Below are 21,730 nucleotides of genomic sequence, written 5' to 3' on the forward strand. Positions count from 1 at the left end.
TGGTACTGGTACAGAGTCAATGTGGAGGCTGTATACAGGTAGTACCGGTACAGAGTCAATGTGCGGGGGGGGGGGGGCACCGGTTAGTTGGGCTAATTGAGGTCATATGTACATGAATGAATAGTTAAAGTGACTATGCATAGATGAGAAACAGAGAGTAGCAACAGCATAAAAGAGGGGTTGGAGGGGGTTAAAGCTGTTGAGAAGCCTTTTGGTCATAGACTTGGCACTCCGGCACCGCTTGAGGGCAGAGAAAACTGTCTATGACTGGGGTGGCTGGGGTCTTTGACAATTTTTAGGGCCGCCCTCTGACACTGCCAGGTGTAGAGGTCCTGGGTGGCAGGCAGCTTAGACCCAGTGATGTACTGGGCTGTACGCACTACCCTCTGTAGTGCCTTGTGGTCGGAGGCCGAGCAGTTGCCGTACCAGGCAGTGATGCAACCAGTCAGGATGCTCTTGGTGGTGCAGCTGTGGAACCTTCTGAGGATCTGAGGATAAATGATAAATACACAGTTACTTTCCATTTGCGTAAACAATGGAACTTTTAGACAACTGCGATGGTGACTCAGTAAATGTTTAGCTATTTCATCTAACAAATCAAGGGAATGCATGATTTATAATTTGATGTGCACACTGTCAAAACAGGATCCAGAATTATCAGATTTATTTTGGGCTCTTTTAGGGAAGAATTTGTCTACATATTTCTGTGTTATTCGCCTAGGCCTTCTACATGGGCCTAATTCACCACCTGGGGGAGTGGGATCTCAAAATACGTAGCTAGATTGCTAACTCTTATCTTGTTGCTAGATAACCATTTAATTGATTAATCTAACATGTAATGTGCTACATCAACTTTCCAATGCTAGGCATAGGCTAATGGATGTTGGCTTTTCACCCAAATAGCCTGACATTGTTTAGTTTGGTTTGTTTAGTTTGGGTCTAGCAAGCAACAAACATGTCAAACTCACAGTTATGCTATCAGCTGTTTCCCCGAGCTCTGCCAAACAGCATCCTTGGCCACAGGTGCACACTGTTATTGATTGGTGGGACGTTATTGGGGAAGACCTTTTTGCCCTGTTATTGGACCAGATGGTAATGGAGAGCAACAAATGAATAGGGAATTGCTTTATGTAGCCTGTATAACACTCTGCTCTGTTACAGAGCAGCCATTTTAGCCTAGCCTACACTGGCGACGCAGACACACACACATATTGTTTAGTAAATTGGGGGCCTGACTACATTTTCAAGTTAAATTCCATTTAATTTTCATGTCAGTTTACCACCTGTTTAGGTCAACACCTTGTCCCTTTTCTATTGAACAGTTATATTGAACTCCACTGTAGGGAGTTTCTGTAAAGGAATTTGTGCTTTCCCTAAACTACAGAACAATTGAAGAGGTCTTTCAGCACCATCTAGTGTGTCTTTTAAGTTATTATTTACAGGGATAAAAAATGGTTAACTGAGAAAGACTCAAGAGATCAATATCTCATAGGCTTACCCTACCCTATATTACAATCAGAACTTATAGCTCAGATTCATAGTCAGAAACAACAGCAATGAGCTTGGCTGTGCTTGTCATCGTCTCAACCATTGTTAGAACAATCTGTAATAAACTATAGCACATCCCCAATTTTTTTTTAAATTAAACTTCTTATTAACTATTTTGAATGAAGAGTTTAGAGAAGATCTCTATGAACCGAGATAGAAGAACTGAAACACACATGGAATGGACTTGAGAAATGTCCCCCAGAGTGTTCGGCTAGCTAGGGGACATTGATGATGATCTAATGCTCCTCACAGACTAGCCTAAGTAAATCATCCTCTCATCTCTGTTCTCTCCTCCACAGATCGGATCTTCTCCAACGCTTTCCTCATTTCTTTCTGACGTTTTAAGAAGGAGGCAAGGAATGGAGGAGGGACTTTTGAGATTCATCCTATGTTCCTTCCAGCCAGTGAGCTGAGCTTTGGTTCTACCTGTTGTATGTGATAAAGTCCAACAGAGGGCAGCATTGTCAGACAAATTGCTCACATGGAAACACAAAGCCACCCCCACATGCTCTTATGTTCTAGCCAGCAGTCTTGGCACATCAGAGAGTATATAGATTGAATGTGGACATGTCTTTATTATAATGAGAGACAGAGAGACAGAGACAGAAACAGAGACAGAAACAGAAAGAAAGTCAGAGAGGGAGGAGCAATAAGGAGAGAGGAAGAGATTTAGATTCAAATGGACTTGTTTTTGTCTGTTTGACATTGGCATTACTTGACTTTACTGGTCGATACCAGTGTGAAAATGGACAGCGTAGCAGGATTCCCACTAAAGTGCCAGAACAGTGAAAACTGAGGCAACCTGTATCACACCCCCTCCTCTTCTCATCCCACATTAACTTAGGTCAGTGGACACAGTTACACACTGTTCTCTCCTTCCTTGCAAACAACCGTGTAGGCACAGGTGGGCCCTGGGGAGCCAGGCCCACCCAATCAGATTGAGCAATATATATATATATATTTTAATGCTCTCTAATTGTCAATGTTCCAAACGGGACATAATTTGTCTTTTTTACCTAAACATGGAAACACCATCAGATAGAGTTCATAGCAAGCAGTGCATTGGAATGACATTCAGATGAACTGGAATGACATTCACTCTCATGGGAAGTGTGACCAAAATAACTAACTGAAAGCCACATCCCCAATAAGCCACCAATATGACCGCATTGATGCATATGTCACTGTGCTTCTATTGCTATATGCACCATGCCACCGCCTACTTCAGTTGTTCATTTAGCAAACAAGACAGCTCATGATCCAGTGCCTTTATCACAGTCAACACATCTATATTTTTAGCTTTAATTAGCTTTAAAAAATCAACTTTTCTCTCAGCATCATGGCAAATTGTGTAGAACAGCAGAAAAATTGCTTTAAAACAGCTAATTGCAGGAAGTTAGCTGTTTCCAATTGTTTTGGGCCCATCCACATTTCTGCAGGCCCACCCACCAACTGGGTACGCTACTTCTTGCAAACAGAGCATAAATCAATAAATACACCAGCATCCTTCCTATTCAAGCCATGTCCATCTGTGTAGAAACATAAGAAATAGACAACTGGAAGGTGGTTCAGAGATGTTTGGGTTCTGAAAAATGCTATAGGTTCTATAATATAGGAAAGATTCATACAGAACAGCTTGTGCAATGTGCATCCTGGACTTTCTTATAGGCACGCCCCAGGTGGTGAGAGTAGGAAACAACACCTCTGCCACGCTGACCCTCAACATAGGGGCCCCACAGGGGTGTGTGCTTAGCCCCCTCCTATACTCCCTGTTTACCTACGACCATGTGGCCATGCATGACTCCAACTCCATCATCAAGTTTGCTGATGACACGACGACGGTAGGCCTGATCACCAACGGCGTTGAGACAGCCTACAGGGAGGGGAGGAGGTCAGAGAACTGGCAGTGTGGTACTAGGACAACAACCTCTCCCTCAACGTCAGCCAGACCAAGGAGCTGCAGTGGAGGGTCAGGAGCTTCAAGTTCCTCTGTGTCCACATCATCAATGACTTAACATGGTCCTCTCACACCAGAACAGTCATGAAGAAGGCACAACAACGCCTCTTCTCACTCACTTCAGATCCTCAGGAACTTTCAAAGCTGCACCATTGAGAGCATCCTGTTTGGTTGTATCACTGTCTGGTATGTTAACTGCACCACCCGCGTCTGGAAGGCCCTACAGAGGGTGGTGCGGACAGCACATCACTGGGGTCGACCTCCTAGCCATCCAGGATGGACATGCCAGGCGGTGTCTGAGAAAGGCCTGAACAATTGCCAAAGACTTCAGCCACCCGAGATGTGGACTGTTCTCCATGCTACCGTCTAGCAGGCAGTACCGGTGCATCAAGGCTCAGACCAACAGTTTCTATCCCCTGGCCATTAGACTGTTAAATGGCTATCAACTACTGCTCGTCCACACCTACACTGACTACCCACACTGACTCTATGCCCATCCACAGGGCTCTCCCCACTAAGGAACAACCTACGCTGCTGCTACAATTATTATTGATTAGATATACAGTTGAAGTCAGAAGTTTACATACACTTACGTTGGCATCATTAAAACTCGTTTTTCAACCACTCCACAAATTTCTTGTTAACAAACTATAGTTTTGGCAAATTGGTTAGGACATCTACTTTGTGCATGACACAAGTCATTTTTCCAACAATTGTTTACAGACAGATTATTTCACTTATAATTCACTGTATCACAATTCCAGTGGGTCAGAGATTTACATACACTCAGTTGACTGTACCTTTAAACAGCTTGGAAAATTCCAGGAAATTATGTCATGGTTTTAGAAGCTTCTGATAGGCTAATTGACACCATTTGAGTCAATTGGAGGTGTACCTGTGGATGTATTTCAAGGCCTACCTTCAAACTCAGTGCCTCTTTGCTTGACATCGTGGGAAAATCAAGACCCCAGAAAAAAAATTGGAGACCTCAAAGTCTGGTTCATCCTTGGGAGCAATTTCCCAAACGCCTGAAGGTACCACGTTCATTACATTTACATTACATTTAAGTCATTTAGCAGACGCTCTTATCCAGAGCGACTTACAAATTTGTGCGTTCACCTTAAGACATCCAGTGGAGCAGCCACTTTACAATAGTGCATCTAAATCTAGTAAGGGGGTGAGAAGGATTACTTTATCCTATCCTAGGTATTCCTGAAAGAGGTGGGGTTTCAGGTGTCTCCGGAAGGTGGTGATTGACTCCGCTGTCCTGGCGTCGTGAGGGAGTTTGTTCCACCATTGGGGGGCCAGAGCAGCGAACAGTTTTGACTGGGCTGCGCGGGAACTGTACTTCCTCAGTGGTAGGGAGGCGAGCAGGCCAGAGGTGGATGAACGCAGTGCCCTTGTTTGGGTGTAGGGCCTGATCAGAGCCTGGAGGTACTGAGGTGCCGTTCCCCTCACAGCTCCGTAGGCAAGCACCATGGTCTTGTAGCGGATGCGAGCTTCAACTGGAAGCCAGTGGAGAGAGCGGAGGAGCGGGGTGACGTGAGAGAACTTGGGAAGGTTGAACACCAGACGGGCTGCGGCGTTCTGGATGAGTTGTAGGGGTTTAATGGCACAGGCAGGGAGCCCAGCCAACAGCGAGTTGCAGTAATCCAGACGGGAGATGACAAGTGCCTGGATTAGGACCTGCGCCGCTTCCTGTGTGAGGCAGGGTCGTACTCTGCGGATGTTGTAGAGCATGAACCTACAGGAACGGGCCACCGCCTTGATGTTAGTTGAGAACGACAGGGTGTTGTCCAGGATCACGCCAAGGTTCTTAGCGCTCTGGGAGGAGGACACAATGGAGTTGTCAACCGTGATGGCGAGATCATGGAACGGGCAGTCCTTCCCCGGGAGGAAGAGCAGCTCCGTCTTGCCGAGGTTCAGGTTGAGGTGGTGATCCGTCATCCACACTGATATGTCTGCCAGACATGCAGAGATGCGATTCGCCACCTGGTCATCAGAAGGGGGAAAGGAGAAGATTAATTGTGTGTCGTCTGCATAGCAATGATAGGAGAGACCATGTGAGGTTATGACAGAGCCAAGTGACTTGGTGTATAGCGAGAATAGGAGAGGGCCTAGAACAGAGCCCTGGGGGACGCCAGTGGTGAGAGCGCGTGGTGAGGAGACAGATTCTCGCCACGCCACCTGGTAGGAGCGACCTGTCAGGTAGGACGCAATCAAGCGTGGGCCGCGCCGGAGATGCCCAACTCGGAGAGGGTGGAGAGGAGGATCTGATGGTTCACAGTATCGAAGGCAGCCGATAGGTCTAGAAGGATGAGAGCAGAGGAGAGAGAGTTAGCTTTAGCAGTGCGGAGCGCCTCCGTGATACAGAGAAGAGCAGTCTCAGTTGAATGACTAGTCTTGAAACCTGACTGATTTGGATCAAGAAGGTCATTCTGAGAGAGATAGCGGGAGAGCTGGCCAAGGACGGCACGTTCAAGAGTTTTGGAGAGAAAAGAAAGAAGGGATACTGGTCTGTAGTTGTTGACATCGGAGGGATCGAGTGTAGGTTTTTTCAGAAGGGGTGCAACTCTCGCTCTCTTGAAGACGGAAGGGACGTAGCCAGCGGTCAGGGATGAGTTGATGAGCGAGGTGAGGTAAGGGAGAAGGTCTCCGGAAATGGTCTGGAGAAGAGAGGAGGGGATAGGGTCAAGCGGGCAGGTTGTTGGGCCGTCACAAGACGCGAGATTTCATCTGGAGAGAGAGGGGAGAAAGAGGTCAGCGCACAGGGTAGGGCAGTGTGAGCAGAACCAGTGGTGTCGTTTGACTTAGCAAACGAGGATCGGATGTCGTCGACCTTCTTTTCAAAATGGTTGACGAAGTCATCTGCAGAGAGGGAGGAGGGGGGGGAGGGGGAGGAGGATTCAGGAGGGAGGAGAAGGTGGCAAAGAGCTTCCTAGGGTTAGAGGCAGATGCTTGGAATTTAGAGTGGTAGAAAGTGGCTTTAGCAGCAGAGACAGAAGAGGAAAATTAATCTGTACAAACAATAGTATGCAAGTATAAACACCATGGGACCATGCAGCCGTCATACTGCTCAGGAAGGAGACGCGCTCTGTCTCCTAGAGATGAACGTACTTTTGTGAGAAAAGTGCAAATCAATCCCAGAACAAAAACAAAGGACCTTGTGAAGATGCGAAAGGAAACAGGTACAAAAGTATTTATATCCACAGTAAAACGAGTCCTATATCGACATAACCTGAAAGGCAGCTCAGCAAGGAAGAAGCCACTGCTCCAAAACCGCCATAAAAAAGCCAGACTATGGTTTGCAACCGCACACAGGGACAAAAATTTTACTTTTTGGAGAAATGTCCTCTGGTCTGATGAAGCAAAAATATAACTGTTTGACCATAACGACCATCGTTATGTTTGGAGGAAAAAGGGGGAAGCTTGCAAGCCAAAGAACACCATCCCAAATGTGAAGCACGGGGGTGGCAGCATCATGTTGTGGGGGTAATTTGCTGCAGGAAGGACTGGTGGACTTCACAAAATAGATGGCATCATGAGGCAGGAAAATTACATGGATGTATTGGAGCAACATCTCAAGACATTAGTCAGGAAGTTAAAGCTTGGTCGCAAATGGATCTTCCAAATGGACAATGACCCAAAGCATACTTCCATAGTTGTGGCAAAATGGCTTAAAGATCAAAAATTTAAAAAGCAAAGGTATTGGAGTGGCCATCACAAAGCCCTGACTTCAATCCTATAGCAAATTTGTGGACAGAACTGAAAAAGTGTGTGCGAGCAAGGAGGCCTACAAACTGACTTAGTTACACCAGCTCTGTCAAGAGGAATGGGCCAAAATTCACCCAATGTATTGTGGGAAGCTTGTGGAACGCTACCTGAAACGTTTGACCCATGTTAAACAATATAAAGGCAATCAATACTAATTGAGTGTATGTAAACTTCTGACCCACTGGGAATGTGATGAAAGAAATAAAAAGCTGAAATAAATCATTCTCTCTACTATCATTCTGACATTTCACATTCTTAAAATAAAGTGGTGGTCCTAACTGACCTAAGACAGGGAATTTTTACTAGGATTAAATGTCAAGTGTGAAAAACGGAGATTAAATGTATTTAGCTAAGGTGTATGTAAACTTCCGACTTCAACTGTATTACTCCATTACACTGCTGTCCATTATTGATTGACATTAGTATTTATCTATTTATGCTGCTACTGGTCATAATTACTCCTGTTTACATGTATATACAGTGGGGAGAACAAGTATTTGATACACTGCCGATTTTGCAGGTTTTCCTACTTACAAAGTATGTAGAGGTCTGTAATTTTTATCATAGGTACACTTCAACTGTGAGAGACGAAATCTAAAACAAAAATCCAGAAAATCACATTGTATGATTTTTAAGTAATTCATTTGCATTTTATTGCATGAAATAAGTATTTGATAACCTACCAACCAGTAAGAATTCCGGCTCTCACAGACCTGTTAGTTTTTCTTTAAGAATCCCTCCTGTTCTTCACTCATTACCTGTATTAACTGCACCTGTTTGAACTCGATACCTGTATAAAAGACACCTGTCCACACACTCAATCAAACAGACTCCAACCTCTCCACAATGGCCAAGACCAGAGAGCTGTGTAAGGACATCAGGGATAAAATTGTAGACCTGCACAAGGCTGGGATGGGCTACAGGACAATAGGCAAGCAGCTTGGTGAGAAGGCAACAACTGTTAGCGCAATTATTAGAAAATGGAAGAAGTTCAAGATGACAGTCAATCACCCTCGGTCTGGGGCTCCATGCAAGATCTCACCTGTGGGGCATCAATGATCATGAGGAAGGTGAGGGATCAGCCCAGAACTACCCGGCAGGACCTGGTCAATGACCTGAAGAGAGCTGGGACCACAGTCTCAAAGAAAACCATTAGTAACACATTACGCCGTCATGGATTAAAATCCTGCAGCGCACGCAAGGTCCCCCTGCTCAAGCCAGCGTATGTCCAGGCCCATCTGAAGTTTGCCAATGACCATCTGGATGATCCAGAGGAGGAATGGGAGAAGGTCATGTGGTCTGATGAGACAAAAATAGAGATTTTTGGTCTAAACTTCACTCGCCGTGTTTGGAGGAAGACGAAGGATGAGTACAACCCCAAGAACACCATCCCAACCATGAAGCATGGAGGTGGAAATATCATTCTTTGGGGATGCTTTTCTGCAAAGGGGACAAGATGACTGCACCGTATTGAGGGGAGGATGGATGGGGCCATGTATCGCGAGATCTTGGCCAACAACCTCCTTCCCTCCGTAAGAGCATTGAAGATGGGTCGTGGCTGGGTCTTCCAGCATGACAACGACCCGAAACACATAGCCAGGGCAACTAAGGAGTAGCTCCGTAAGAAGCATCTCAAGGTCCTGGAGTGGCCTAGCCAGTCTCCAGACCTGAACCCGATAGAAAATCTTTGGAGGGAGCTGAAAGTCCGTATTGTCCAGCGACAGTCCCGAAACCTGAAGGATCTGGAGAAGGTCTGTATGGAGGAGTGGGCCAAAATCCCTGCTGCAGTGTGTGTATATAAACCTGGTCAAGAACTACAGGAAACGTATGATCTCTGTATTATTATAATCCATCATTGTTATCTATATTATTATTATCTATATTATTTATGTTCTTATTATTATCACTGCATTGTTGGGAAGAGCTCTCAAGGTAAGAATTTCACTGTAACGTTTTAATGTATACTTGTTTCAGCAGAAAAAGCCTGCTAATATACATTTGCTTAGTAAGTAAATCTTCAATAACTGAGTCCACAACATAGGCAAATCAAAAGAAACAAGCACTAGTTGTTAAGTTAAGATAATACATTTTAGTCAATTAGTAGACTCTTTTAACGAGAGCGACTTACAGGAGAAATTAGGGCAAAGTGCCTTGCTCAACGGCACATAGGCAGATTTTTCACCTAGTCGGCTTTAGAATTCAAACCAGCGAGCTTTCGGTTACAGGCCCAACTCTCTTTACCGCTAAGCTACCTGCGACTCAATAATAAACTAAACAAATATATAAACACATGTAAAGTGTTTACACAATTGCATTTTAAAGATGGCAATTTGAATGCACAGAGATACCATGACGAGATCCTGAGGCCCATTGTCGTGCCATTCATATGCCGCCAACACCTCATGATTCAACATGATAATGCATGGTCCCATGTTGCAAGGATCTGTATACAATTCCTGGAAGCTGAAAACGTCCCAGTTTTTCAGTGGCCTTCATTATTCACCAGAAAGGGCACATTGAGCATGTTTGGGATGCTCTGGTTTCACGTATAAAACAGCGTGTTCAAGTTCCCGCCAATATCCAGCAACTTCGCACAGCCATTGAAGAGGAGTGAGAAAACATTCTACAGGCCACAATCAACAGCCTGATTAACTCTATGCGAAGGAGATGTGTCGCACTGCATGATGCAAATGGTGGTCACACCAGATACTGAGTTTTTTCTATCCAAGCCCCTATTTTTTTTGACAAAGTATCTCTGACCAATAGATGCATATCTGCATTCCTAGTCATGTGAAATCCATAGATACCGGTTAATGAATTTATTTCAATTGACTGATTTCCTTATATGAACTTTATCTTTATATGCCAGCAGCATACCACCCTGCATACCATTGCTGGCTTGCTTCTGAAGCTAAGCAAGGTTGGTCCTGGTCAGTCCCTGGATGGGAGACCAGATGCTGCTGGAAGTGGTGTTGGAGGGCCAGTATAAGGCACTCTTTCCTCTGGTCTAAAAAATATCCCAATGCCCCAGGACACTGCCCTGTGTAGGATGGGACGTTAAACGGGTGTCCTGACTCTCTGAGGTCATTAAAGATCCCATGGCACTTATCGTAAGAGTAGGGGTGTTAACCCCGGTGTCCTGGCTAAATTCCCAATCTGGCTCTCAAACCATCACCTAATAATCCCCAGTTTACAATTGGCTCATTCACCCCCCTCCTCTCCCCTGTAACTATTCCCCAGGTCGTTGCTGTAAATGAGAACGTGTTCTCAGTCAATTTACCTGGTAAAATAACAGATAAATAAAATAACAAATAAAATCTCAGTAAAATCTTTGAAATTGTTGCATGTTGCTTTTATATTTTTGTTCAGTATACATTCTGTTATAGTCTAATCCTATCCCTGTGATTACATTATGAGATGAATGGAGAAAATGTATCAGTACACAGAGGGCTCAGGATGCATCGTGAATGCTGCTGTATAGTTACACCAATATGAATGAAATTACATTTGGACAATTACAGTTTTTTTTGGACAATTATACAGTAGCCGAGAAATGTGTGATTTTCCTGTCATTTGTCATACATACAGGAAATATGCCAGTAGTTTGTGATTAAGGCAATGTAGGTGACTGGCTACTGTCAATAATCGCACCTGTGCAGCCCCTGTTGCACCCATGGCCTCCTATGATGACTTGCATCCCTCATTCATTTTGGATTGAAATGAGTCGCACGCACCAGAATACGCTGACGTGGGTGGAGTTCCCTTGGTGAACATGAGTCACCACTGCAGAAGAACAAATCACATTAAGACATAACAACAACAGTAAATATAATATATTCAAATACAGCATGGCATTCACACGACAGCATGGCATTCACACGACAGCATGGCATTCACACCACAGCATGGCATTCACACCACAGCATGGCATTCACACCACAGCATGGCATTCACACCACAGCATTTGGTACTTCTCATGTGAAAGTATAGCTGCTATTTGTAGAGGATCTGTATACTGTCATTTGGGTACTTCTCTGTGAAAGTATAGTCTGCTATTTGTAGGGATACTGTCTCTGATACTGTCTCTGTGGGGATACTGTCTGTGGGGATACTGTCTGTATACTGGGTATACTGTCTCTGTGGGTATACTGTCTCTGTGGGGATACTGTCTCTGTGGGTATACTGTCTCTGTGGGGATACTGTCTCTGTGGGGATACTGTCTCTGTGGGGATACTGTCTCTGTGGGGATACTGTCTCTGTCGGTATACTGTCTCTGGGTATACTGTCTCTGTGGGTATACTGTCTCTGTGGGTATACTGTATCTGTGGGGATACTCTCTGTGGGGATCTGTCTCTGTGGGTATACTGTCTCTGTGGGGATATACTGTGGGGATACTGTCTCTGTGGGGATACTGTCTCTGTCGGTATACTGTCTCTGGGTATACTGTCTCTGTGGGTATACTGTCTCTGTGGGTATACTGTATCTGTGGGTATACTGTCTCTGTGGGGATACTGTCTCTGTGGGTATACTGTCTCTGTGGGTATACTGTCTCTGTGGGGATACTGTCTCTGTGGGGATACTGTCTCTGTGGGTATACTGTCTCTGTGGGGATACTGTCTCTGTGGGGATACTGTCTCTGTGGGGATACTGTCTCTGTGGGTATACTGTCTCTGTGGGGATACTGTCTCTGTGGGGATACTGTCTCTGTGGGGATACTGTCTCTGTGGGGATACTGTCTCTGTGGGTATACTGTCTCTGTGGGGATACTGTCTCTGTGGGGATACTGTCTCTGTGGGGATACTGTCTCTGTGGGTATACTGTCTCTCTGGGTGATACTGTCTCTGTGGGTATACTGTCTCTGTGGGGATACTGTCTCTGTGGGGATACTGTCTCTGTGGGGATACTGTCTCTGTGGGGATACTGTCTCTGTGGGGATACTGTCTCTGTGGGGATACTGTCTCTGTGGGGATACTGTCTCACTGGGTGATACTGTCTCTGTGGGTATACTGTCTCTGTGGGGATACTGTCTCTGTGGGGATACTGTCTCACTGGGTTATACTGTCTCTGTGGGTATACTGTCTCTGTGGGGATACTGTCTCTGTGGGGATACTGTCTCTGTGGTCTCTGGGGTATACTGTCTCTGTGGGGATACTGTCTCTGTGGGGATACTGTCTCTGTGGGGATACTGTCTCACTGGGTGATACTGTCTCTGTGGGTATACTGTCTCTGTGGGGATACTGTCTCTGTGGGTATACTGTCTCTGTGGGGATACTGTCTCTGTGGGGATACTGTCTCTTTGGGGATACTGTCTCTGTGGGGATACTGTCTCTGTGGGGATACTGTCTCTGTGGGTATACTGTCTCTGTGGGGATACTGTCTCTGTGGGGATACTGTCTCTGTGGGGATACTGTCTCTGTGGGGATACTGTCTCTGTGGGGATACTGTCTCTGTGGGGATACTGTCTCTTTGGGGATACTGTCTCTGTGGGGATACTGTCTCTGTGGGGATACTGTCTCTTTGGGGATACTGTCTCTGTGGGGATACTGTCTCTGTGGGGATACTGTCTCTGTGGGGATACTGTCTCTGTGGGGATACTGTCTCTGTGGGGATACTGTCTCTGTGGGGATACTGTCTCTGTGGGGATACTGTCTCTGTGGGTATACTCTCTCACTGGGTGATACTGTCTCTGTGGGTATACTGTCTCTGTGGGGATACTGTCTCTGTGGGGATACTGTCTCTGTGGGGATACTGTCTCTGTGGGTATACTGTCTCACTGGGTGATACTGTCTCTGTGGGTATACTGTCTCTGTGGGGATATACTGTCTCTGTGGGGATACTGTCTCTGTGGGGATACTGTCTCTGTGGGGATACTGTCTCACTGGGTGATACTGTCTCTGTGGGTATACTGTCTCTGTGGGGATACTGTCTCTGTGGGGATACTGTCTCTGTGGGGATACTGTCTCTGTGGGGATACTGTCTCTGTGGGTATACTGTCTCTGTGGGGATACTGTCTCTGTGGGGATACTGTCTCTGTGGGGATACTGTCTCTGTGGGGATACTGTCTCTGTGGGGACTGTGGGGATACTGTCTCTGTGGGGATACTGTCTCTGTGGGGATACTGTCTCTGTGGGGATACTGTCTCTGTGGGGATACTGTCTCTGTGGGGATACTGTCTCTGTGGGATACTGTCTCTGTGGGGATACTGTCTCTGTGGGGATACTGTCTCTGTGGGGATACTGTCTCTGTGGGGATACTGTCTCTGTGGGGATACTGTCTCTTGGGGATGTCTCTGGTATACTGTCTCTGTGGGGATACTGTCTCTGTGGGGATACTGTCTCTGTGGGGATACTGTCTCTGTGGGGATACTGTCTCTGTGGGGATACTGTCTCTTTGGGGATACTGTCTCTGTGGGGATACTGTCTCTGTGGGGATACTGTCTCTTTGGGGATACTGTCTCTGTGGGGATACTGTCTCTTGGGGATACTGTCTCTGTGGGGATACTGTCTCTGTGGGGATACTGTCTCTGGGGATACTGTCTCTGTGGGGATACTGTCTCTTTGGGGATACTGTCTCTGTGGGGATACTGTCTCTGTGGGATACTGTCTCTGTGGGGATACTGTCTCTGTGGGGATACTGTCTGTCTCTGTGGGGATACTGTCTCTTTGGGGATACTGTCTCTGTGGGGATACTGTCTCTGTGGGGATACTGTCTCTGTGGGTATACTGTCTCTGTGGGGATACTGTCTCTGTGGGGGGATACTGTCTCTGTGGGGGATACTGTCTCTGTGGGGATACTGTCTCTGTGGGGATACTGTCTCTGTGGGTATACTGTCTCTGTGGGGATACTGTCTCTGTGGGTATACTGTCTCTGTGGGGATACTGTCTCTGTGGGGATACTGTCTCACTGGGTGATACTGTCTCTGTGGGTATACTGTCTCTGTGGGGATACTGTCTCTGTGGGGATACTGTCTCTGTGGGGATACTGTCTCTGTGGGGATACTGTCTCTGTGGGGATACTGTCTCTGTGGGTGATACTGTCTCTGTGGGGATACTGTCTCTTTGGGGATACTGTCTCTTTGGGGATACTGTCTCTGTGGGGATACTGTCTCTGTGGGTATACTGTCTCTGTGGGTATACTGTCTCTGTGGGGATACTGTCTCTTTGGGGATATTGTCTCTGTGGGGATACTGTCTCTGTGGGGATACTGTCTCACTGGGTGATACTGTCTCTGTGGGTATACTGTCTCTGTGGCTATACTGTCTCTGTGGGGATACTGTCTCTGTGGGGATACTGTCTCTGTGGGGATACTGTCTCTGTGGCTATACTGTCTCTGTGGGGATACTGTCTCTGTGGGTATACTGTCTCTGTGGGGATACTGTCTCTGTGGGGATACTGTCTCTGTGGGGATACTGTCTCTGTGGGGATACTGTCTCTGTGGGGATACTGTCTCTGTGGGGATACTGTCTCTGTGGGGATACTGTCTCTGTGGGTATACTGTCTCTGTGGGGATACTGTCTCTGTGGGGATACTGTCTCTGTGGGGATACTGTCTCTTTGGGGATACTGTCTCTGTGGGGATACTGTCTCTGTGGGGATACTGTCTCTTTTGGGATACTGTCTCTGTGGGTATACTGTCTCTGTGGGGATACTGTCTCTGTGGGGATACTGTCTCTTTGGGGATACTGTCTCTGTGGGGATACTGTCTCTGTGGGATACTGTCTGTGGGGATACTGTCTCTGTGGGGATACTGTCTCTGTGGGGATACTGTCTCTGTGGGTATACTGTCTCTGTGGGGATACTGTCTCTTTGGGGATACTGTCTCTTTGGGGATACTGTCTCTGTGGGGATACTGTCTCTGTGGGTATACTGTCTCTGTGGGTATACTGTCTCTGTGGGGATACTGTCTCTGTGGGGATACTGTCTCTTTGGGGATATTGTCTCTGTGGGGATACTGTCTCTGTGGGGATACTGTCTCTGTGGGGATACTGTCTCTGTGGGTATACTGTCTCTGTGGGGATACTGTCTCTTTGGGGATACTGTCTCTTTGGGGATACTGTCTCTGTGGGTATACTGTCTCTGTGGGTATACTGTCTCTGTGGGGATACTGTCTCTGTGGGTATACTGTCTCTGTGGGTATACTGTCTCTGTGGGGATACTGTCTCTTTGGGGATACTGTCTCTGTGGGGATACTGTCTCTCTGGGGATACTGTCTCTCTGGGGATACTGTCTCTTTGGGGATACTGTCTCTGTGGGTATACTGTCTCTGTGGGTATACTGTCTCTGTGGGTATACTGTCTCTGTGGGGATACGGTCTCTGTGGGTATACTGTCTCTGTGGGGATACTGTCTCTGTGGGTATACTGTCTCTGTGGGGATACTGTCTCTGTGGGGATACTGTCTCTTTGGGGATACTGTCTCTGTGGGGAATACTGTCTCTGTGGGGATACTGTCTCTTTGGGGATACTGTCTCTGTGGGTACACTGTCTCTGTGGGGATACTGTCTCTGTGGGGATACTGTCTCTGTGGGGATACTGTCTCTTTGGGGATACTGTCTCTTTGGGGATACTGTCTCTGTGGGGATACTGTCTCTGTGGGGATACTGTCTCTGTTGGTATACTGTCTCTGTGGGGATACTGTCTCTTTGGGGATACTGTCTCTGTGGGGATACTGTCTCTGTGGGGAATACTTCTCTGTGGGGATACTGTCTCTGTGGGGATATTGTCTCTGTGGGGATACTGTCTATGTGGGGATACTGTCTCTTTGGGGATACTGTCTCTGTGGGGATACTGTCTCTGTGGGGATACTGTCTCTGTGGGGATACTGTCTCTGTGGGGAATACTTCTCTGTGGGGACACTGTCTCTGTGGGGATACTGTCTCTGTGGGGATACTGTCTCTGTGGGGATACTGTCTCACTGGGTTATACTGTCTCTGTGGGTATACTGTCTCTGTGGGGATACTGTCTCTGTGGGGATACTGTCTCTGTGGGGATACGGTCTCTGTGGGGATACTGTCTCTGTGGGGATACTGTCTCTTTGGAGATACTGTCTCTGTGGGGATACTGTCTCTGTGGGGATACTGTCTCTGTGGGGATACTGTCTCTGTGGGTATACTGTCTCTGTGGGGATACTGTCTCTTTGGGGATACTGTCTCTGTGGGGATACTGTCTCTGTGGGGATACTGTCTCTGTGGGGAATACTTCTCTGTGGGGATACTGTCTCTGTGGGGATACTGTCTCTGTGGGGATACTGTCTCTTTGGGGATACTGTCTCTGTGGGGATACTGTCTCTGTGGGGATACTGTCTCTGTGGGGATACTGTCTCTGTGGGGAATACTTCTCTGTGGGGATACTGTCTCTGTGGGGATACTGTCTCTGTGGGGATACTGTCTCTGTTGGGATACTGTCTCTTTGGGGATACTGTCTCTTTGGGGATACTGTCTCTGTGGGGATACTGTCTCTGTGGGGATACTGTCTCTGTGGGTATACTGTCTCTGTGGGGATACTGTCTCTTTGGGATACTGTCTCTGTGGGGATACTGTCTCTGTCTCTGGGATACTTCTCTGTGGGGATACTGTCTCTGTTGGGATACTGTCTCTGTGGGGATACTGTCTCTGTGGGGATACTGTCTCTGTGGGGATACTGTCTCTGTGGGGATACTGTCTCTGTGGGGATACTGTCTCTTTGGGGATACTGTCTCTGTGGGTATACTGTCTCTGTGGGGATACTGTCTCTGTGAGGATACTGTCTCTTTGGGGATACTGTCTCTGTGGGGATACTGTCTTTGTGGGGATACTGTCTTTGTGGGGATACTGTCTCTGCGGGGATACTGTCTCTGTGGGAATACTGTCTCTGTGGGGAATACTTCTCTGTGGGGATACTGTCTCTTTGGGGATACTGTATTCACGTAAAGGACATTGCAGTAGTCAAAGTATCAGATATCCTTCAATATTTAAAAAATGTCTTGCAGTCATCATCAGTTATGGGAAATGGAAACTTTAGGCGCATGTGCTTTGTTTGACCAAAACCTTAATCTGCAAGGTTATTTTGCATTACTAGCCTACTCCTGTAATACCATTATGCAACATATGGCCCTAAATGTCTGTGATATATTCGTAGTAGTAAAGGAATAAGATAAACTTTAGAAAAACATTTGTTAAACATCATTTGAAGCTATATGAAGTTATTTGTTTGTTTACTGTCCAGTCCAGCCACCATCAATGCTTACAAACATCAGTATCTTCCTGGTTCACGATTGGTTGTAGGTCCTGCACAGATCCAGTTAAAGAGATTGAATGGGATCTTGAAGGTGGGGCTGAACTTCCTGATTTGGCTTTTAAGGTGCAATGCAAACTTCCCCCAAAAAATCTCAATATCAAATCATTTCTTGGTAAAAAAGTAAAAAATGAAGTACCTACTGTGATAGTTTCAATTCAAATTGACAACATAAAAAAAATAATAATAATAACTTCTTAGCAAAGAGCAATTTCTCAAGCAAGAATTTAGCTAGGACTGTCTGGGAGTGGTCTGAGTGGGGAGGGGAAAACTGAAAACTAGCTGTTATTGGCAGAGAGGTTTGGAACTCTCTTTCTTATTGGTCTATTAAATGATTTATCGCCTGGTGATGTCACCAGGCAGGCCAAAACTCCATCTCACCAAAACAGGCTGAAATTTCAAACTGTCTTTTCAAACTGCTCTTACACTAAAAGTCCATTATCATTATTTTCACAATGTCACAGTATTATTACAACCTCATATATATATAACACAAGAAAGCACGTTTTTGACTGCATTGGGCCTTTAAATGCCTCTAGTGTGTGTGTTCTTACATGGCAAGTATTTGTACATTCACTACCAAAACAGTACACAGTTACAGTCACTCACCATTGTAGATAACTTGAAACAGTCTAAGCTGGTCTTGTGTCTTGAAGTCGCCAATTTCTTTCTCCAATTAGCTTCAGCCAGCTGTTGTGTGACTGGCAAAGTTGGTTTAACATAGGACATAGGACAGCCTATCTCTGGGGCTAGTTATGGGCCGTCAATAAATTACACAATGTAAATGGGACACTATTTTCATGTTGCACATCTTTTAGTTGTCTCATTAAATGTTTTTAATATTTGTATATGAATTTCAACAATTTATAGTTGGTTTGAGCAGTAGCGGTGTGCGGGTAACATCACTGGGGAAGCCAAGACAGAAGAAAAAGCAGTATTATAACTGATAATTGCGTTGTTTACTCTATAAACTGTTAGTTGATATGCCTTGCCACCGTGATATAGAGGCCTAAGGCCAAGACAATAAGAAGTCACAGTGGTAGAATACACCTCTGTTTCATCACGGAACCAGAGAGGAACCTCTGTCCGGTGAAGTACACAAAATATATTGCATGTAACACAAACTTAGAAGTGTCCTTGTTTTTGAAAGAAAAGCCAATTTTGGTCCATTAAAATAATATCAAATTGATTAGAAATACAGTGTAGACATTGTTAATGTTGTAAATGACTATTGTAGCTGGAAACGACAGATTTTTGAATGGAATATCTACATAGGCGTACAGAGGCCCATTATCAGCAACAATCACTTCTGTGTTCCAATGGCACATTGTGTTAGCTAAAAGGCTGGCTAATTGATCATTAGAAAACCCTTTTGCAATTATGTTAGCACAGTTGCAAACTGTTGCTCTGATTAAATAACCAATAAAACTGGCCTTCTTTAGACTAGTTGAGTATCTGGAGCATCAGCATTTGTGAGTTTGATTACAGGCTCAAAATGGCCAGAAACAAATAACTTTCTTCTGAAACTCGCCATATTCTTGTTCTGAGAAATGAAGGCTATTCCATGCGAGAAATTGCCAAGAAACTGAAGATCTCGTACAACGCTGTGTACTACTCCCTTCACAGAACAGCACAAACGGGCTCTAACTAAGCAAGAGGACAAGTACATTAGACACAAGTCCTCAACTGGCAACATTAACATTGTTAATGTTGTAAATGAGTATTGTAAATAGTACCCGCAAAACACCCACCTCAACGTCAACAGTGAAGAGGCGACTCCAGGATGCTGGCCTTCTAGGCAGAGTTGCAAAGAAAAAGCCATATCTCAGACTGGCCAATAAAAATAAAAGATTAAGATAGGCAAAAGAATACAGACACTGGTCAGAGGAACTCTGCCTAGAAGGCCAGCATCCCGGAGTCGCCTCTTCACTGTTGACATTGAGATTGGTGTTTTGCGGGTACTATTTACAATACTCATTAACAACATTAACAATGTCTTCACTGTGTTTCTGATCAATTTAATGTTACTTTAAAGGACGAAAAATTTGCTTTTTTAAGGACATTTCTAAGTGACCCCAAAATGTATAATTTGGAGCTATTGACATTTTAAAATATTATCCCATGTACATTGTGTAATTTACTGATGGTCCCTTACTAGCCCCATAGGGATATTGAATGTCAAACCAAATTGACCATGGACATTATGATTGAATTGACCATGGGCATTATGATTGAATTGACCATGGACATTATGCTGGAATTGACCATGGGCATTATGATTGAATTGACCATGGACATTATGATTGAATTGACCATGGGCATTATGATTGAATTGATCATGGGCATTATGCTGGAATTGACCATGGGCATTATGATTGAATTGATCATGGGCATTATGCTGGAATTGACCATGGGCATTATGATTGAATTGATCATGGTCATTATGATTGAATTGATCATGGGCATTATGCTGGAATTGACCATGGGCATTATGATTGAATTGACCATGGACATTATGATTGAATTGACCATGGGCATTATGATTGAATTGACCATGGGCATTATGATTGAATTGACCATGGGCATTATGATTGGGGTCGGGCGTAGCTGCGCACCAGATTGATGATTACTTGCATGCCAGGTGTGGGCACTCACTTATTCATTCATTCATTCATTCATTCACTCACTTATCATTAATTCTTAATTCACTCGCTCACTCACTCACTCACTCACTCACTCACTCACTCACTCACTCACTCACTCACTCACTCACTCACTCACTCACTCACTCACTCACTCACTCACTCACTCATATTCACTCAGTCATCACTCACCCACCCTAACACCCAGTTGCTTTCCTCCTGCCACTCCATGCCACTTTCACCAACACAAGCTGTACTGTCTTGTAACATCTCAGCTTGCATCCCAAATGGCACCTTATTACCACTTTTGACCAGGGCCCATAGGGAATAGGGTGCCATTTGTTCTCTACTTTTGACCAGGGCCCATAGGGAATAGGGTGCCATTTGTTCTCTACTTTTGACCAGGGCCCATAGGGAATAGGGTGCCATTTGTTCTCTACTTTTGACCAGGGCCATTTGTTCTCTACTTTTGACCAGGGCCCATATTTGTTCTCTACTTTTGACCAGGGAATAGGGTGCCATTTGTTCTCTACTTTTGACCAGGGCCCATAGGGAATAGGGTGCCATTTGTTCTCTACTTTTGACCAGGGCCCATAGGGAATAGGGTGCCATTTGTTCTCTACTTTTGACCAGGGCCCATAGGGAATAGGGTGCCATTTGTTCTCTACTTTTGACCAGGGCCCATAGGGAATAGGGTGCCATTTGTTCTCTACTTTTGACCAGGGCCCATAGGGAATAGGGTGCCATGTGGGACGTAACCACTGTACCTGCTGTAATGTCTCAGTCTAATCTACTGAACTAGAGTTCCTCCTGATCCTCAAGGGAGCTTGGCAACCAATCAGCAGGCAGGTCGGTGCCATTTCCCTCCACTCAGAAGTCAGAAAGCAGCACCCTCCACCCTCAACTCTGTGCCTTGAAATAGATGTCTCATCCATAATGCACTAGAACCAGTTCTGCAGAGATGGTTAATGGGACAGACAGACTGATGGACTGACACACACACAAACACATATGCGTGTGTGCACGCAGGCGTTCATACACACACACACACACACACACACACACACACACACACACACACACACACACACACACACACACACACACACACACACACACACACATACATACAGTACCAGTCAAAAGTTTGGATACACCTACTCATTCAAGTTTTTTTTTAACATTGTAGTTGTTTTTTTTACATTGTAGAATAATCCTCCCCTCAGCAGCCTCCACTGATCCACATCGCTGTATGCTTCAGTGCTCCCTGAGTACATTCTAAGAACATCCATTCTTTCCAGAGCGCCCTTAAAGGGACATTTCTAAAAAATGTCTACTTTATATTCATCCTCTCAGCACCATCCCAACATCAATATAGAGTACCAGTCAAAAGTTTGGAAACACCGACTCATTCAAGGGTTTTTCTTTATTTGTACTATTTTCTACATTGTAGAATAATAGTGAAGACATCAAAACTATGAAATAACACATATGGAATCATGTAGTAACCAAAAAAGTGTTAAACACTCTTGGCATTCCCT

Source organism: Oncorhynchus nerka, linkage group LG7, assembly GCF_034236695.1.
Source record: "Oncorhynchus nerka isolate Pitt River linkage group LG7, Oner_Uvic_2.0, whole genome shotgun sequence".
Classification (NCBI taxonomy): Eukaryota; Metazoa; Chordata; class Actinopteri; order Salmoniformes; family Salmonidae; genus Oncorhynchus; species Oncorhynchus nerka.